This window comes from Lepidochelys kempii, chromosome 15 (assembly GCF_965140285.1).
Source record: "Lepidochelys kempii isolate rLepKem1 chromosome 15, rLepKem1.hap1, whole genome shotgun sequence".
Taxonomy (NCBI): domain Eukaryota; kingdom Metazoa; phylum Chordata; order Testudines; family Cheloniidae; genus Lepidochelys; species Lepidochelys kempii.
The window spans coordinates 15198398-15217043 of NC_136394.1; the positions used below are offsets into that span (position 1 = coordinate 15198398).

General features: G+C 43.5%; 1 protein-coding gene across 2 annotated transcripts in view; it reads right to left on the reverse strand.

Annotated features, from left to right (window-relative positions):
* HIC2 (HIC ZBTB transcriptional repressor 2) overlaps nt 1–6323 on the reverse strand; it is a 95392-nt gene extending 89069 nt beyond the window's left edge. The window contains exon 1 of one of the 2 annotated variants that reach the window (XR_012155125.2): nt 5970–6323. The gene's annotated coding sequence lies outside the window, so the exon portion shown is untranslated. The remainder of the gene's footprint in view (nt 1–5969) is intronic. The other variant, XM_073313415.2, reaches the window with a different exon arrangement.
* Nucleotides 6324–18646: the final 12323 nt, after the last annotated feature.

The following is an 18646-nucleotide window of genomic DNA, read 5'->3' on the forward strand; positions in this document are numbered from 1 at the left end:
TACTTAGCTAAACAAAGAGGAAGTTAATAGGTGACTGGATTACAGTCTACAAGTATGTACATGGGGAACAAATATTTAATAATGGGCTCTTCAATCTAGCAGAGGAAGGTCTGACACGATCCAGTGCTAGAAGCTGAAGCTAGACTAATTCAGACTGTAAATAAGACACATTTTTGGGTGGTGGTGTTTTTTTTTGTTTTTGTTTTTAAAACCAACGAGGCTAGTTAACCATTGGAACAATTTACCAAGGTTCGTGGTGGATTCTCCACCATGGACAATTTTTAAATCAAGATTGGACGTTTTTCCTAAAAGATCTGCTCTAGGAATTATTTTGGGGAAGTTCTATGGCCTGTGTTCTACAGGAGGTCAGACAAGATGATGACAATGGTCCCTTCTGGCCTTAGAATATAAGAAGAGCTGCTTTGGTTTGATAAGTTCATGTATCATTGAAAGTTACCCCTTCTTCCTTTACCTAAGAGACTGAAGGATAGATAATGCCTCAGGCCAGCTTGCTAAAGCGCAATGCTTTCTACCTCTCTCAGCCAGAGGATGAGCTAGGGCAACAGTAGAAAGTTTTTAAAACCTAGTCCTGACAGACAACACCTGCTTTAGCTAATGGGTGGAATCACACCTAGCTCTTGGACAGCACTATCAATATATCTGAAAGCTTTCTGCAAAGGAAGCAAAAAATGAATAATGATGCATCCCAGTTTTAGGTCCAGTGGTATTAGGAAAATGATCCACTGATGACAATGTTTTTCAGACGTGGACTTCCTGCTTTTCTGTAAACAGTTTTCACCGCCAGCTGAATTGACAGAGTAGGGAGACAGAATGGATCAGTATCTCCATCATGCTGGCTGTTGAGCCTGGTAGAACATCAACACTGTAACAGAAAGCGTGATGGAGATGAACAGTTTGTTCCAGCTATGCTAGCAACAGAAACCCATTCAGCACTGGCTGAGGTGGCTCCATTTCTGACTACCATTTTCTACAACAGATCTGTTCACTAGCAGAGACAGGGCCTTCAGCTCTCAGGTTACAATTTTAGTTACTGTGTAAGTGCAGCCTTGTCTCTTCACGTCCTGCAACATACATTTCAGGTTGCCTGATGGGCAAGAGATGTAGGCTTGGGTAAATCAGATTCCCCACTAATTTCCAAACTTTTTCAATAACTCAGGTCTGCAAGTAGAGCCCTTGTTTGGGATCTGCAATTACCAGGATCACTCTCCACCCCTTCCTCCTCAAACAATACGGGCTCTAGGAAGGCACGAGGGTTGTCATTTCAATAATACAAAACCCTGTTGCTTCCACTCCAGAACAGCTGACTGCAGGTGCATAGTAGGCTGTGCTTATTAACAAAATAGGAAATTGGATATATAGAAAGAAAACACTGGGGATTAATCCTGGATTGCAGTTTGTGGCCAACACTGGGCCTCCATCCAAACACCGATGACAAGGAGCGAAGTTTTCTCCCACCTGTCACTTAAAGCAGGTACAATTATTGCAGTGTTGTAGTCTCTCTCCCCTACAGCTATTGTGACAATCACTTTTATATCAGTTTCACATTCATAATGAGCTCATTATTTTGTTTGTTTCTTGTTTTGCCAACAACCAAGAATGGAGGGTGAATTCTCCTTCCACAAAATTGCGAATTAAAAAAAAAAAAGTGACTAACTCTTACAAATTTTGACAGCTAGCTGCTAAGGCACACATTCTTCAGGGAAAATATTCTGGTCTTCAAATTGGCATTCTGGTGGAAGTTTGATGGGCCAATTTAACAGGAAAACGCAATTTTAAAGAATATTTTGAGGCAGATTTTGAACTACTCCAGGCAGAAGAAAAAATAATTACATGTACCATTGCGGCAGCTTAAAATAGTTGCTTTAGCACCGAAGCTGCAGAGCAGGAGACAAATCTCTATCACAATGCACTATCCCTGAAATGGAGAGTGTATTGTAAACTCACTTAAGCAGCCTCAGTGATACAGTCAGTCCTTTTCAATCACAGCCAACCCAATGGGACAAGGCTTTTCAGATATTTTTCTCAAAAATATTCTTCCGCTTGTAGTTGGGCCAGGACTCTGGTGTTGTAAGCAATTCCACAGCTGAGCCCTGTTAATTCTTCTCCAAGCCCAGCAGGGTAGGCATGTCCACTGATGCTGAAATGGTCCCCCTTCTCACTGAGCTTTGCCTGTCACAGTACAGCCTACGTAATGGCTGCATTGCAAATGCAATTCCATTTTCTCCCACTCTGAGACTATATCTGCTGTGGTGTTGAAACCCAGGGACTCACTTTGTGGCAAGTATTGTTGACTGCCATTAAATCACAAGATGCAGCAGCAGCTTTGGGGTACAATGAATCGTTAAGTTACAATAAAGTCTAATTTTGCTAGTGTACCAAAAGTTTGGTGTCCTGTGGTAGGGAAACTGAAGACCATCTTTCTAGCAGTACCACGACCTGCAATCTATCAAGCCACGATACATCCATCAAAAGACGGAAGTGCAAAACACCATAAACAATGCAAATAGGAATTCTGATTCTAAAGCAACTATGCATCCACTAAAAAGCATTATCCTATTTTTCTATACCTATTAGCCAGAAGTATGGATGGGAATCAAAACAGAGCTATATATTCCATTTTCTACAAGGGCAAAAGAATTTGTAATATGCAATTTAGGTTTATCACTACAAGCTTTAAAAATGCTGGAATCTAAGAACTCGCAGCAACATCCTTTAGTCAAAATTTGGATTTTCAAATCTGAACAGTATTTTTGGATTGCAGTGGTTTGGGGGGGCTTTTCAATCCATTCCACACCAAAACAGATTAGCCATAAAAAAAAAAAATTAAAAAAAAAGTACCATGATGCTAATGAAAGTAAATTGAGCCATGCACCTTCTAGGACTGATGCCTCCCCTCACCCCCTTTATCCTTTCACTCATTGGCCTCTGCCAAACAATTCAGTACGGCCACAACAACACAGCACATGATAGCAAGTGCTTCAAGCATCTTACGATATTTATTACTATCTACAGGTCCATAAGTCATTTTGCACAGCAACGTATGTGGACACTAACATGAGTTATTGCATTAAAGATGTAAATCTCTCCCAGATCTTTGGCAAGAGAGTTGTTTTTAAAGGGGGGGGGGGATATAATTATGTATTTTTTCTACATTTCACCCAGAATAGAGAGGATACACTAAGAGAACAAGTGCTACAGGCTCACACTCACTCCCTTTTGCACCCCACCACACTTAGATCAAACAATATATTTTAGACCCCAGAGAACAAGGTATTTATGGTTGGTGTCTTCTACCCACATTTGAATGGAAAGTAACAAATGTAAGCAGCCGTTTATTCTTAATGCTGATCTCCCCTATAACTAAAATGATATGCCAGTGGCAGGTGGCAAGTTTGAGGGGGGGATGGGAGTTGTTTCTTTTCTTTCTTTCCTTTTAATAAATATAACAACAAAGGGCAGCCAGATTTGACCTAATGGGTCAACCATCAAGAGTTAAACTGATTTAAATAATTAGACCTAGAATGTCAGGCACCACCACAAATAATTGCTCCTAATGCTTTTAGGATTAGATTGCTAATGAAAAGGCACAAAAAAGAGGCCACTTGCAGTTGTGGAAATAAGTCAATTTTCCTTTCATATGTCATTTTCTCCATGCAGAGCTGCTGTGATATGATCCTAAGGAGCCATTTATGGTTCCCTCTCCAGAACTGCTGCGGCATAAGCAATAGCTTTAAGTCACAAAAAATTCGGACTGTGCTATTTATATGTACAGTGCATTTATTAAACATAAAAATTAAATATTTTTGTTCAAAGTTCAGGATGTTTTTTCAGTGAAAACCATGAGGAGTAGCATATTATCATCTCCCTTAGTTGGTATATAAATTCCACCAGATTATTCAAAGAGCATTTTGCAGTATTTTAAGCTTCCTTCAATCAAAAGATAAAAACAGTCATTTTGTAATAAATCGTGTTCTTATTGGTTTTTGGCTTGTTGCATGAATATATTCCCTAATTAAGTAGTATCCAGTGGGATCTGAGTAGCCCTCTGGTACATACTTGGTTTCATATATAATTCATTCATTTTATGTAGAGCTATACACCCTTACACTCACAGACACTGAATGCAAAGTTACAGCTCTCTCAGTAACAAGAGGTAGCGGTTTTATTTTGTTTCTAAATGGCAAGTTTTCCTAGCAAAAAGTTGGCAGAAGTTATAAAAATCCCAGAGTATATTATAGGGTACACAAAAGACTCCAAGCTGCGCCTAAATAAAAGGCGCTCTGCTCGCATTAGCGACGAACCGACTAGCTACTCTCTCTGCACTGCTGTGAAATGACCAAATAAGAGCGCCCAGCTGGCAGCACTGATAAAGGGATAAACAGACATGCTGGAAAACCCTCCACCCCTCGCTCAGATGCCCGCTTCTACGTGGGACAAGTGCAGACCGAAGTAAATTATTGACTTCTCCCCTCTCGCACCGGTCACGATCAGCTCGGACTGGGTGTTCACAACACGCACCGAACTGCGGCGAGCATAATGGGCGCCTCGGAGATCGCCCCGCAGCAGCTGCCGAGCGTGGTCATTTCCCGGGCGCGAGAGGTTTTCATTCAGAATTCGGCCGGGGTAAAAGATTCACTCACACGTCTCACCATTCTTATTGATCTGGGAAGAGGGAGCCCACGTAAGCCTCAGAGCCCCCATTGAGAAAAAGAAGAGTTCACGGCTTAGCCATGGGGATCCCACCGGGTCTTGCTTTGTAACCCAGGGGAGGGGGAGTATGGTATACAGCTGAAGGGGGGGGCGGGCAGAAGCCCCACTCAATGGCAGATAAAATGTTACCCTCCGGTCTGATTTAACAGCAGCTTGGCCAGGTTTTAAATCTTTTCCCCAGGTAGCTCGTACACTAAAGGGACTGTGGGGGGGGGGGCGCACCGGGAAGCCGGGTCCTAGCGAGCCCCAAACAGTGGGGCTGCGTAGTATCCTCTGCTCCGTCCATTGCATTGGAGACGGTGCAATCGGTAACAAAAGCCAGAGACACCCCCCCACACACACACACACAAACACACACAGTAGCAGCGGCGGCTCCGTCCCTCCTTGATCTCAGGGCGGTGGGGAGGAGGAGGAGATGGGGCAAAAGTTCAATGCGATCCCACTGAGCGGTAGGGGTGCGTGTTTGGGGGAAGGGGTAAGCTTTATGGGGAGGAAACCTGGCCTCCGGGCTCCGGAGAGCGGCATGGGAAGAAGAACAGTGGCCGGCGATTGCCACCCCTATCTCGACCTCCCTCCTGAGCGCTCCGGGGGGAGGGGAGGGTGGAAATTGGTGGACCTGAGGGGGGGGGGAAGATATTCATGGGAACCCCTAGCACAATACAGGCAAACGCAAAACACGCCCCCACCCCAATGCACTGCACCCTCCCTGCCCAAGAATGGCTCAACCGCGATCTCCACGCAGGGGGCGGGGAGGGGGCTGGGGCAGCTAGCGACTCCGGGGGCTGCTGGTCCCCCTTGGCTCCTCCAGGCAGCAGCTGCCGCAACCTCCCCGCTGCCCCCTCCCCCCGACCGCTAGGCATCGAGCAAAAGGGGCAGAGCACCCGGGGAGGGGGAGCAAAAAGTTTCCAGCCGCTGCCACCAAATAGCAGCGATTTACCATCCAGCGATCCATCCAAATTCACCCCCTTCCCCGCCCCCTTCCCATGCAGCAGGGGCAGCACATGGGGGGAGAGAGCAGCGGCTGCCGGGCACGGGCACTGCAAGGCAGGGGACCCCCCCCACGCCCCTGTGCGTGGGTCTCCCCCCCCCCCATTGCACCCGAGCAGTGGGCACATAAAGAGCACGGGGCAGCAGGGCTGGGCGGAGAGCCCCGAGCAGCAGCCGCTGGGCTGGAGTCTGCCGCGTCCGGCCCCCGGGCGGAGAGCCCCGGGCCCTCCACGGCTACTTTGCCTCGTTACCTGTTTTCTCTTTTATTGTACGGGCAGCCGCGGCTTTGCTCCCCCTTCCCCTTCGGCTCTCGGGCTATACCAGCCTGTTCCTCATCTCACAGCCTTCCTCCCAGCGCCATCTTGCAAGCTTGTGACGTTGGGAGCTGCTCACCCCTGACCCACATTTGAATAGAAGCCAAAATGAAAAAAAAAAAAGGGGGGGGGGGGAGAAAGAAAAGAAAAGGAGGAGAGGGGGGAAGAGAGAGGGAGAGGGGGAAGAACAAAAAGAAAGAGAAGGAGAGAGAGAAAGGCAACAGCCAAGCAAGTGCTGCGCCAATAACACATCAGCTCCTGCCCTCTTGCCAGCTAGTTTAGTAATAAGCAATTTCCTGCTTTTGCAATAAATGTTGCAGCAGCAGCGCTGGGAGAGAGGGACAGCGAGCTTTGTAATTCCCATTAAAGGACGCAGGCTTCCCCCACCCCCCTCCCCTACCACCCACACCTCCGAATTCAACCCCGGCATCCTAGCACTCGTTTATGGCAATCTAAATATCGCTACTCACGCTCCGATTTTCAGCAATCAGAAAGGCATTTGTGAAGATTATTTCCCCCTCTCCTAGTGAGATCTAGACTGTGTCTGTAAAATAATTATAGGGACTATAACCTGTAAATGTGTTGAGATTTTCTTTTAAAAAATTAGTTTCATGCTGTATGCAAAACCAGAAAATTTTACAGTGCAATCTGTATGTTATTCGTTTATTACCATTACTTATTTGTTAAGCACTGCCAGTATGTTCTGTATCATACAAGACAGCAATAGAGACATAGCCCTTGCCCCAAGGACTCAATAGGAATTTAAGATTTCTTTTATTTATTGGAACTGTATTGGAGGAGAAAGTTGTTTGGGATTTATATCCCCAGTCCTGCAAGCATTGACACGTGTTTAATTTTACACACATGAGTAATTCCCTTGAACAAAATGGGACTAAGTGCTTAAATTGAGCATGTGCATAATTTTTTTAGGATTAGGGCTTTAATTTTAAAATTTTTGAACGGATAGATAAGTGTCAACTTTTCCACATTGATGAGCATGGCCAGCAACATGCATGTAATGCTGAATAGGAATAATATTTAGTATTACATTTTCAAATGTGTTACATTTTCCAAATGCTATACGGAACTTAACTAATTAACCTCTAATAATGAAGCAACATATATGACCACATATTATGGCAATTAGATATAAGATTCTTTTGCTCCGACACAGAAATAATTGGAATATTTGCAAGTGTGAGATAACGTTTTCTTTTATTTGATATGTTATATATTTATTAATAAAGGAGGAAATTATTGTGCCAAGGGGGTTTTGCCTCTCAGAAGTAAAGTCCTCAATATCGCCCAGGACCCAAGTCCCTTTTACATTGGGCAGGGTGATGACATTACTGAAGTTGATCCTATAATTTGTAATGTCTCTGAGAATTTGATGGTAGCCCTGGCAATATCAAGTATTTCAGGGGCTTCTTGTGCAGATCCAGGCAGTTAAGCTCCATCATAGCCCCACAGCCTATATTAGCCTTGTCTGATAATAAAGTTCCTTTCATAGTTGCTCACCTGGGGTTTTTGCCACAGAGGTCTCAGTCCCACCATAGGGGCCTGAATAGACAAATAAAGATAAGAGAGATCACAACCGAGTGTCAGAAGGGTCTGGACCTGCAGTACTCTCACCATACCCTCAGTAAAGAGCAGAAAACCTCCGCTGTGGAGAGAACAGCGGATCTGACTGTGAGTACAAGACACAGCGAATTATATCTAGATCAGTTCAAGATTCCTGCCTCACTGATGCTCACAGAGAAATGGAGTGGTTCCCAGCTATATTTTAAACCTAGTGGCCTTGCAAAAAGCTAGAGAGGTGCAGGGAACCATCTTACTCCATGCTGTGCTGGAGGAGTCATAGGAGAATGCCCAACCTTTGTGGCATGTGAACTAAGCAGGGAAGAGAGACCAATCTGGAAGCTGTTTTAGCCAAGTTTAGAAATTACTTTCATCCAAAATCTCCATAGGACCCTCCGTTCTGGACACACCCACTCTAAGGAAATGGAGACCTGGACAAATACCTAATGGAGCTGAGACAAAAAACTATACATTAGGAGGTTGGCACGGTGGAAAATGCTATGATAGGACACAAATCTGTGTTCAGCTTAATATATACATTAGAGTTATATGGCTAAAGAGGGGCTAATGAGAACTCCAGACTTGGCCCTTCCATTAAAACTGTGGATAGCTGAGAATCTGCTGGAACAAGTAGGGCACAGGCTATGACCACACCTCCATCTGAACAAGACTTACAGGCATACAAGAGAGATACCAAGATACTTATAGTGTGTCCAAACAAGGCACACAGCCATGGATGTTGCCATCCAAACAGACAGTGCCCCCAAAACACATCCACTGTGGGCATGTCTAGCATTGGGTACAACATGTGCCAAGTAAAAGTACTACTCAGGCATGGACAGCAGCAATGTCAGGGCCAAGACCAAATGAGAAAGACAACTCTGGCATAAATACATTGTTCCTGGGGATTGTGGTGTGGCACATATGAGTAAGTTGGACTAGATGACCTCCTGAGGTCCCTTCCAACCCTGATATTCTATGATTCTAAGTTCTGAGAGATGGTTGGTACTCAGTGATATCTTGAGGAGGACAACCGTTCCAGTTCTAATCAGATACTGGTGCTTATAACAGTTATTTATATATATATATATATATATATGCTGCAGTAGCCCGCTGAGGCCCCAATCAGGATCAGGGCCCTTTGTGCCAGGTGCTGTACAGACACATACAAAGACACTGACCTTGTCCTGTGGATGGTGGTGAATATGTTGAAGCCACTGGATCTGATGCAAGTACAACAAACGGATTTCATCCTAGTAGTGTATTAATAGTTCAGAATAGAAGCTGAAGAGCTAGATAACCTGACTGGAATTATATCCCCTACTCCCATTAGTCTCCAGCCCTTCCTCATAAACGTCTCAGTGACGCTGTTTCTGAGCAGAGAAGCATCTGTGGACCTTAATATTAAATACAAGATGGAGGCACTGCAGGCAAAATTGGTAGATGAAACCTTTTCAGGGCTGTAGTAAGTTGAAAGGCACTCGCCACGCATGGATGGACTTTAAAGCACCTCCAGGCTTTCAAAGCTATGCTGATGGCTGGCTTATGCTCATGGAGGAGGACATTGCTGTGATGTGTAGAGTTGAATCCCTACCCTGTGGATCAGCAGTGAAGCCCTCACAGAAAAGAACATGTCACTGCAGAAAGTAAAGAGGACTCCGGAGCTGGTGTGCCCCTGTGCCCTGACAGCCATTCAGCACCACCGCTCCCAGCGGCAGTGGATGTCCAGTGCCACCTAGCAGGCAAAGCAGTTGTTTACAATAGTGAATGAAAAGGGTGGGTATGGGTGAGTTAAACTCGGCATCGGCTAGTACTGTGTTCTCTTTCTGCACCTTCTAGTGCAGGTGCAGATTTAAATAATCACTTTTTGCAGTTAGACAGCAAGGGAAATTTCCAGCAGTGAAACTTCCAGGGAGGTACAAGAGAGCCACTTCATTGGCTTTTTGCAATGTCTTTATTGCAGGTGCAACACAGAAAATAATCTGACTGCAAAGGTCGGCAGGGTATAAAATGCACAAAGGAAGAAAATTGTGAACTAAATCAGGAATAAAATGCAGTTCTAGGAAGGAAGCAAAGTACGGGGGCAAATAATCATACCACCAAAGGTTTGACTGAAAGGAAAATACAGGCAATTGCTAAGCTACCAGCTCCACAAAGACAAGAAGTGGCTACAGCAGTTTCTAGGCGTGGTCTGCTACCTGATTTACTGCATCCCGAATGGGACAAGACTGAGAGTCCAACTGGAAAAACTGTTTCTTAATGATATGAGGATGAGAACATAAGATTGCCTATGAGCAACTGAAAGATGCATCTTTTTAGGCATTGGTACTTAAGTTCTGACCTAGAACTGTGCGAATTGTGCTCAAGTAGAAAAAGACCTGTTGGTAATAGTATATGCAATGTAGTCGTACCAATGTCTGATAAAGAGGTTCTTCTACAATCAGACCATAAGCCCCTGGAAGGCATGTTCACTAATCCACTCAACAAGAGACACTCCAGAATGGCCATGGAGGACACTGTGTTTTATGCCAAGATGTATTTGAAAAGCTTCTCCATCTCTTCTATCTCTTCATCTGTAAATACATCCATGCACTGTTAGACTATTCTCACTAAGACCTCTTCATAATTAGGTTATTTCAATTCCCCACCCCTTTTTGTGGATTATTGCTACTCGAATTATTATTGCAGTTGATAGATGCTTGCAGGAAAATTACTTTTTTACCCTTGCATATAAAAACCTCCACCTCTAAAAAAATTCTTTGATAATTAAATTCTAGATAGTGCTGGAGTTCCACTTTCATTTTTCATGGAGCTTTGTTCCAATGGAATTGAAAGGCAAAACACAAGTTTTTAGGAAACACGTGTTTAATTGAGAAGGAATCTTTACTGGAAACATAATATGAATCCAGAGCTATCTAGTGAAGAGATGAATTGTTCAGGTCCCACCTCTCAAAACTATTGTTTTTGTGTGTCTAGCTGTAAACTCAGTGGGACAGTCCTGCGCTGGTTCAGATTTGGAAGATTCTCTTTGCAAACAGTTCAATATCATATACACAGTGATATATTATTTTAATTTTGGGGGGAGAAGGAGGGACAGTTGTATTGCTGTAGGATGAGTTCTTTTGTTTTATACCAAACATTTTATTAATGCACTATAAAATACCTATGTCTGAAATGTTACTGGCTATAGTCTGTGCAGTGGTTTATCTCCATTAGATTATGGGTACACAATATCACAGGTGGAAGACAAGTGATCAGTAAGTGTGTGTACAAATTTCAGTCTGATTTGTTCAGTTCCACTTTTATTTTTGTACTTATAACATCTTTGGTTAGAGTTTTTATGTTATTATTTATTGCTAAGATAGGGGTACTAAGTCGTATTTTAGATTGTCTATAACAAACCATAGAACCAGCAGGTGCTTGTTAAAATGCAGTTCTGAAATACTTGTGGAGTAGATTTTCAGATTACATGTAGCCTAGAATTAATCTCTCTCTTTCTACATGTTAGAGATAAATATTAGAAAAGCAAATACAACAATATATAAATACTTTTTGCTTTCTTTGTGTGTGTGTGCCTGTTTGAATGAATGTGTGTGCTGCTTATATGAGTAATTAAGATTGCATGCTGAAAGATTAACCTGTCGTAAGATGGATAGGAAGTAGATAACATGGCCAAGAAAGCCATTCCAATAAGAGGAGTGCATTAAGAAGTAACATGTATTGGAGAACAGTACACTGGTTGCCAGTTGGTGTCTAGGTGGAATTTAAAGTACTGGTTTTGCCTGAATGCTTTGGGACCTACTTGGGAATGGTGTGAGATGGCTCATTCGCCGGTGTAAGCGTGATGGAAGAAATGGAATTCGTTCCAGAAGAGGAACACAAAGGCTATGTCTACCCTGCAAAAAGAGATGTGTTCTTACATTGGGTTAGCTATCTCAGACCTTGTCTACACTACAGGTTACTTCAGTATAACTTACATCGCTCAGGGGGTGTCAGTAATCCACATCCCTGAGTGACATCAGTTATACTGACCGAAGCGCCAGTGTGAACAGTGCCATGTGGATGGGAGAGCTCTCTCTTGTCAGCTTAGCGCATCTCCGCTCCACCACAAGCTGTGCAGCTGTGAGCGCTGTAGTGTAGATATAGCCTTAGTGTCAAACCCTACGGGAGACATGTCACAGTCACTGTATCTAGTGGAGGTCAACCTTATACCCCTCCTACCTGACTAGCAACTCTGAGGTAAAAACGACCGGTGCCTGTCTGCTCCAGGGTTTTACATGGAGATAGCTACTTCATTGTACAAACACACCTATCTTGCAGTGAAGATGTAGCCAAAGAGAAGAGCCCTCATAAGGCTATTCAATGACAAGCCCTGAAAGGGTGGAGGAAATTGTCCAGAACAGAATTAAAGATCAAGGCAATGCTTCAGACTTGGACAATCCAAAGCAGTCTTCTGAATTAAGACGGTGAAGAAGGTAGTCACCAGATACAGATCAGAAGAACAAGGAAGATTCTATTAGGTTCAATTACATGCAAAGACGATCCTGGCATGTTAGGACACATTGCACTGCAGCTGCATGGCAAAAGCTCCTTTTTAAAATCCATAGAAATGCAAACATCACTTTCTCTGTCTCATTATATACCTGTAGGGTGAAATCCTGGACTTGGTGGAGTCTTGCCATTGACTTCAATGGAATCAGAATTTCATCCATAATCTTTATCTGACTCTCTTCCATCAACTTTTTTTCTGGATCGTCTGTGTTACTCTTTGCAATGGGTTCTACTCCATGCAGGTGGTGAAAGGGTTAATGTTGGCTTGAGAGGTCAGTTAATCACCTGGTTGCACCTGGAGGGTGGGTCAGGCCTAATTAAGAATGAAACCCAGCTGGAGAAGATCTGGTTGGTGCTATGAAGAGAGGAAGACAGGAGCAGAAGGGGGCTGTAAGGAGAGGAGAGAATTCTGCCGTGACCAGTCACTTTCTTGGTAGCAGAGAGTGGAGAAACCTGTGGGGACCAGGAAGGCTCCTGCCGGTGAGCAGGAAGCCTGGAGTGAAAGGGGAAAAGACACCTGAAAGACACAGGATTGGAGCAAGCTCCTGTGCATGACCCTGACACAAGGGTAGAAACTGGACCTCTGAGGAGAAGTCTTGGGGGGTGCTTTGGTCACAAAGAGCTCAGGAAGGGGCTGGGGGAAAGGCCTGTAGATGGCTAATGGTAGGAAGGAGTCATAGGAGGCAATGGTGAGGTGTCTGATGGAGCAAAACGTGGCTGCTTGTCCTCAGGATACTGGACTGGAACCCAGTGTAGTGGGTGAGCCTGGCTGGGTTCCCCTACCACTCTGCAGGAAAGTGCTGTGAAGCCCCCTGACATGAAGGAGCAAGGACAATTTAAAGCCCTGAGAGAAGAGTGTGAAGACCACGGGGCCAAGAGGTGGAGTGTACTAGGTGTAAAGACACTGGGTTTCCTATTGGACTTTCTTTTACCTGTCCAGTGGGCCGAGTCACGGGAAAAGAGACCTGCCCAGGAACAGAGCGATTGCCTGCAGCAGGTGTTAAAGAGGACAGAGCGGCCACGCCATGCCCAGCAGTGAGTTCAGTCTCCTGCACCATCATAGGAATTAGAACATGTCATGTGCAAACACACTGACAAGAGTGGGTGACAGTTACAGAGTGGCTACTTCTCCACCTGTGAAAGTGCCCATTGGCAAGTCAGCAATGCCTAGTGGCTAACGGTAACAAAGGCTGCTAAATGCTAATAAAACCCATATGTCCTTTTGTCAACAGGACGGCACTGGTTGAGGACTCAAGCCTCTATACCAACCGTGAGTCATCTTGTTTTGCACCAGAGCAGACTGTGTTTATTATGACCTAAAATATTAATGCAAAAATATGGGTGTGAAGTATGTTATGCTTTATGCTGGCAGAGGATTTGCCTTGGAGGCCAGACTGCCTTACTCTACCGGATGCTTTGCTAATTTGAGAGGCTGAGGCAGTCGAATGCACCTGACAAAGGAGAAAATAGCTTCACTGAGACTTTCCCTTCTGTTGATATTGATCTGTTTTCTTCTTGTCTTCTAAAAACCACCCTCCCGTCTGATCCTGATATCACTGTTACTGGTGTAAATCAGGAGTAACTCTACTGGCATCCATGAAGTTATCCTGGTGTATGTCAGAGGAGAATCCAGCCCAGTGTTTGATGTGGTTTAAATGAGGTTATAAACACTCAGGGTCAGTTTTGAAAGTCATCTTCTGTGATTAATGCTGATCACCATGGAAAGCCTTGCAAGTCATTTCATACCGTGTAATGGAAGGTGACTATAGTTCAGGGGACAAAGAATAAAGGGGTTGGGTTTTTTTCAGCTGCAGACAGGAGACTGGTTATGAGCATCTGCAAATGTTTAGTCTCCTGATTGTCTGCGTTGGCACTGAGGTATTAACGTGGCTTTCTGGCTTGCTTTGGGTGTGAGATACCAGTCCAGGGCTGATAGTATGGGGACAGAACTCCAGTTATTAATTTTTTCTTTCCTCTCTTTAAGATTTGTAGTCTATTTTTCTTTAAGACAGAAGGAACATGGCCTTGCCCTCACATTGTTCAAGCTCAAAGGACAATTCAAGTCCTATGTGAACTGCTAAGAAGCTGAAGAAAGCACACAAAGCCCATGCCATGCAGTGTGGTCCCTGTACCCTCTCCTAGGGATCATATGCCAGTGGTGTGAGACAGAGCTTCCCCTGGTTTGCTCTAACCAGGAGAGAATGTAGTCTCCTGACTCAATGGGTGCACTGCACTAAACTCTAGTGTAATTGCAGTAAATCACACAATAGCTTCTTGGACATGATTTTGAGTTGTAGTGAAGGAGGGCACTGGCCACCTGCAGCAGCACCCACTGCCCGGGCACTGCAGTCCTAATCCTGGCCTGGTATGGTGGAGGAAGGCCATGGGGTGTGGTGGGGCAGGACAGTGAGCCCTCTCTGCACTTACCCAACAGCGGCACCTCCCCTCCCACGAGGCTGGGCCTGGCTTGCCATTTCAGGCATTGCAACCTGGCACATGGGGTTGCAGCGCCACTTAGATTTGGCATCCTTGGTTGTGTGATTTCTGTGCAGTTGAACCCACACTAAACCCACCCCGGCTCTAACTGATGCTGGGGCCAAGCTGGTGCAGAATCAGGGAGCTGTAACTGGCTCCCTTACTTTTCTCCTGCTTCCTGTGCAAAGTGGAGTTCAGATGCAGGGGAGAATGGAGAGCTGCATACTGGTTTATCACTGCCATAGTTTCAGTCGGTTAGTAAAGTAACTGCAGCAAGAGGTACTCAGCAGGCTTTCATCTTGGATCTCTGTAGGGGAGAAGGGGTAGAGTACATTAACTCTTTATGCTAACCCAATTCCCTAGTGTGATATTTGCAAACTGAATCACATGTTGCCAGGTGATATTCTGCTTAATCTAAAACCCAAGTAAAGATAAAAATTGATGTAGGGGAGAGGGAGGGAAAGAGAGAGAGAAAATGGACATCATGAACAATAATTGCAAAAAATATATCTCTGTATCATAAATAAAATGTAGCATTTACATAGTGCTTTTCAGCAGACAGTAGCTAAGCCTTCTAAGCAGACAGCCTTCTAAGATACAGGGCAGTAAATATTATCCTCATTATTCCATAAATGTGGACAAATTATTGCTTCCAGTAAGCAGGTGAACAAGGGCCCTTCATATCTGGAACGGTATAACAACACTATGGCACTATGGTAATAATAATAATTAATAAAAGCTGCCTCAGAACTTCTAGTTCAGTGATTTTCAACATTTTGTCATTTGCAAACCCATAAAAAATTTCAAATGGAGATTGCGGATCCCTTTGGAAATCTTAAGGCATAGTGTGTGGACCCCCAGGGGTGCGCAGACCACAATTTGAAAACTACTGTTCTAGACCCATGTCAGCAGGGTTACAGTACTGGATATGCTTCAGAAACTACGCTTATCAAACTGGTCAATGGTCTTCTGAAGTGTCCATAGTGACAGTATTAGATATTTCAGCCGCTTTTAGTACTGCTAATCATGAGGTGATGTTGACTCATAATTAGGTCTCGGAAGATTGTACCAGGAAACTGCTCATGGCCATCATGCAGGATGCTGCGGGGTTCCATCTTATTAACCCTCTTGTTCAGTATGTATGTGGGGCAAGTAAGTGAGATAGGGCGGAGACATGACTGGTGGCTGCATCAGTATGTTGACGTCACTCCCTTCTATACCTTCCTGCTAACTAATCGTACTGGTGCAGATGAGTCTTGCGGCAGGGGTGAAGGATAATTGGTTGAAGTTCAATCAAAATAAGATGGAGGTGAGGAGAGCAAGTTCCACCTACCAATCACCAGAGGCAGTTGAGCTAGAGCCCACTTGATTTATGTAACAGGGAGTTGCTGGCAAGCCATTCTCCTTCCGTTTTGGAATTACTTCACCCTTTTGGTCCAAAATGGCTTAAATGTGTTGACCTTCAGGGCATGCTACTGAGACGATGTATTTTCCTGGATATTTGGAAAGGTGGGGTGTCATTGTATGGCTGGATTTCATTGGCTTGAATGACTTTCTGTATTTTAAAATTTTGTGTGCAACGTTTTACACCTGTGAAGGCTCTTAGGAGTATTGCAGAGGCACTTCTTTTAGTCTTTTAAAATATCATAGTAAACAAATAAATGGCATCTGTTCATGTTACTTTGCTGCTCAGAATCCAGGAGTGAGATAAACTATTTTAAGGAAAATGAGAAAAGATATTTAAAAAAAAAAACAGACAGTGCCCTAATAAAAAATGCATGGATATCTGTTGGTGTTGTTTTAAAAGTAAGCCACTGCACCTTTGTAATTAAGAATTAAAGGGTCTATATGCACATACGTACAGTGAAGACCCCCCAAGTGATTTTGAGATGAGGGTAAACTGTATTTTTTTCGCCTAGTTGGGTTGAAATTACTTACCACTTGAAGAGCATCTGCAACAGCGTACGGCATGGAAGCAATTTTTCTTTTGCAAGAAGATGAAAAAGATGTAAAAAAGGAGTCAAAGAGTAAGCTGTCTGAATGGGCCATTAGCACCAAACTCTAAAGATGTAGAAGTCAAACAGGATAGAAAGGCCCCATAAATTTTTACAACTCCTTGGAGAAAAACACTGTGATTATTAAAACATGAAACCTTGCTTTTCTAAAATGCTTAAAAGATTAATATAGAAATGTCATACTGTGGCTGCTGGAGGGATTATCCTTAATGGGAATGTTAGAATTTATTTTAACATGAAGCAAACATAGCCACTGAAGAAAGATCAAAAGTGGAACAAATTCAAGACTCTTAATTTCAGGAAAATGAAAGGATTTCTACTTTGTTAATTAGAATGAGCAAATTCTCCATAAATATTGTCCATATGTGACAACATCAAATGTGGTGATCTCATCTAATTAGTCATTACTTAGTCCAATCACTGGTGTGAGAGAAAAGCTTAGTTCTCTTTTGGGAGGAATGCAAAACTCCTAGTTCCCATTTCTGCATGAGGAAATTATCCCTTCTTGCAGAAGTAGTGTTTTTTTTGGTGAGGTCATGTGTGTAGCCAAATAATGTCTGTGGTAACACATGGTCTTCAGGCAGGGTTAGGTACATCACATGATGCAATGGGAAATGATAACTGAGTTTGTGGTCTCTTCAACGCAAGCCCCAAGGTTACATTTAAGAGGATTTTTTGACTTTCAGTTTTCTTTTTAATCTAGCTTCTTCCAGCAAACTGGTCCCAATGCTCAACATGCTGCTCTGCGCTCTAAGTAAAACTGCGAAGTTTAAATTAATGACTCGCTGTTAGTAAGAAACTTAATATTCTCTTTGCCATTCCGAATGGCACTTAATTTACTGTCTCTCCTTGTTTGGTCATTGCTGCAGCCAAACACCTGATTCTCTTCGAACTCCAGTTAGCAGCACAAGACCATCAATTCCAGAGGCTGTAATTGGTTTACAAATTGTGCTGGCGTCTACTTGTTTTTTCCACTAATGGGAAGCACAAAACCACACTACACCACGCTGCAGTCCTAACACAGTCCTGTCCTTGTTCCTCTGTGAAATGGCTGAGCAGATGGAACACAGGTTCTTTTAATATTTATTTTTTAAATGATCCGTCATCACGTGAGCACTCAGTTTGAGTCAGCCCTCCTGCTGGTCAGAGCTCACCTTACCTGATCACTCTCGTCACAGTGTGTACGGTAACACCCATTGTTTCACGTTCTCTGTGTGTATAAATCTCCCCACTGTATTTTCCACTGAATGCATCCAATGAAGTGAGCTGCAGCTCACGGAAGCTCATGCTCAAATAAATTGGTTAGTCTCTAAGGTGCCACAAGTCCTCCTGTTCTTTTTGTGGATACAGACTAACACGGCTGCTCCTCTGAAACCTAGTTTTGCAAGAAGAACATTCCTGGAAAGTGAAAAATAAAAGTGCTCTGTCACTATATTCTGTCCCCACAAGTGCATTTAATACAAAGTTCAGTGATGTATATGCTGAAAACAATACTATTAGTGAGTAATCAAATAGCAATGATAACATGTTTCTTGGAAAAAATAGTTTGCAACTATTTAAAAGAAAATCCTGATTCATCTGACAAAATCTGCTTCTTTGCATTGTCTTCCACAAGACAATAAATTGATGCCTAGTTCTAAACTCTGTTGAACACAGAGTGGGGTGGGGGGAGGTATTTTTTCATGCTTTGTGTGTATAAAAGATCTTCTACACTTTCCACAGCATGCATCCGATGAAGTGAGCTGTGGCTCACGAAAGCTGATGCTCAAATAAATTGGTTAGTTTCTAAGGTGCCACAAGTACTCCTTTCCTTTTTTACAAAAACAGTGTCATTCTTTTTGACCTGTCACTCGTCTGCATTGTAAAATCATGCAATCCTACACATAATCACTTAGGAGTTTTTGGTTCAGTCAAAACAACATCGTCATCCAGTTACTGTTAATGTTCACTTAGGGACATTACTTCATGTTCGAGTTCTTTCTTATAAAGTATCCC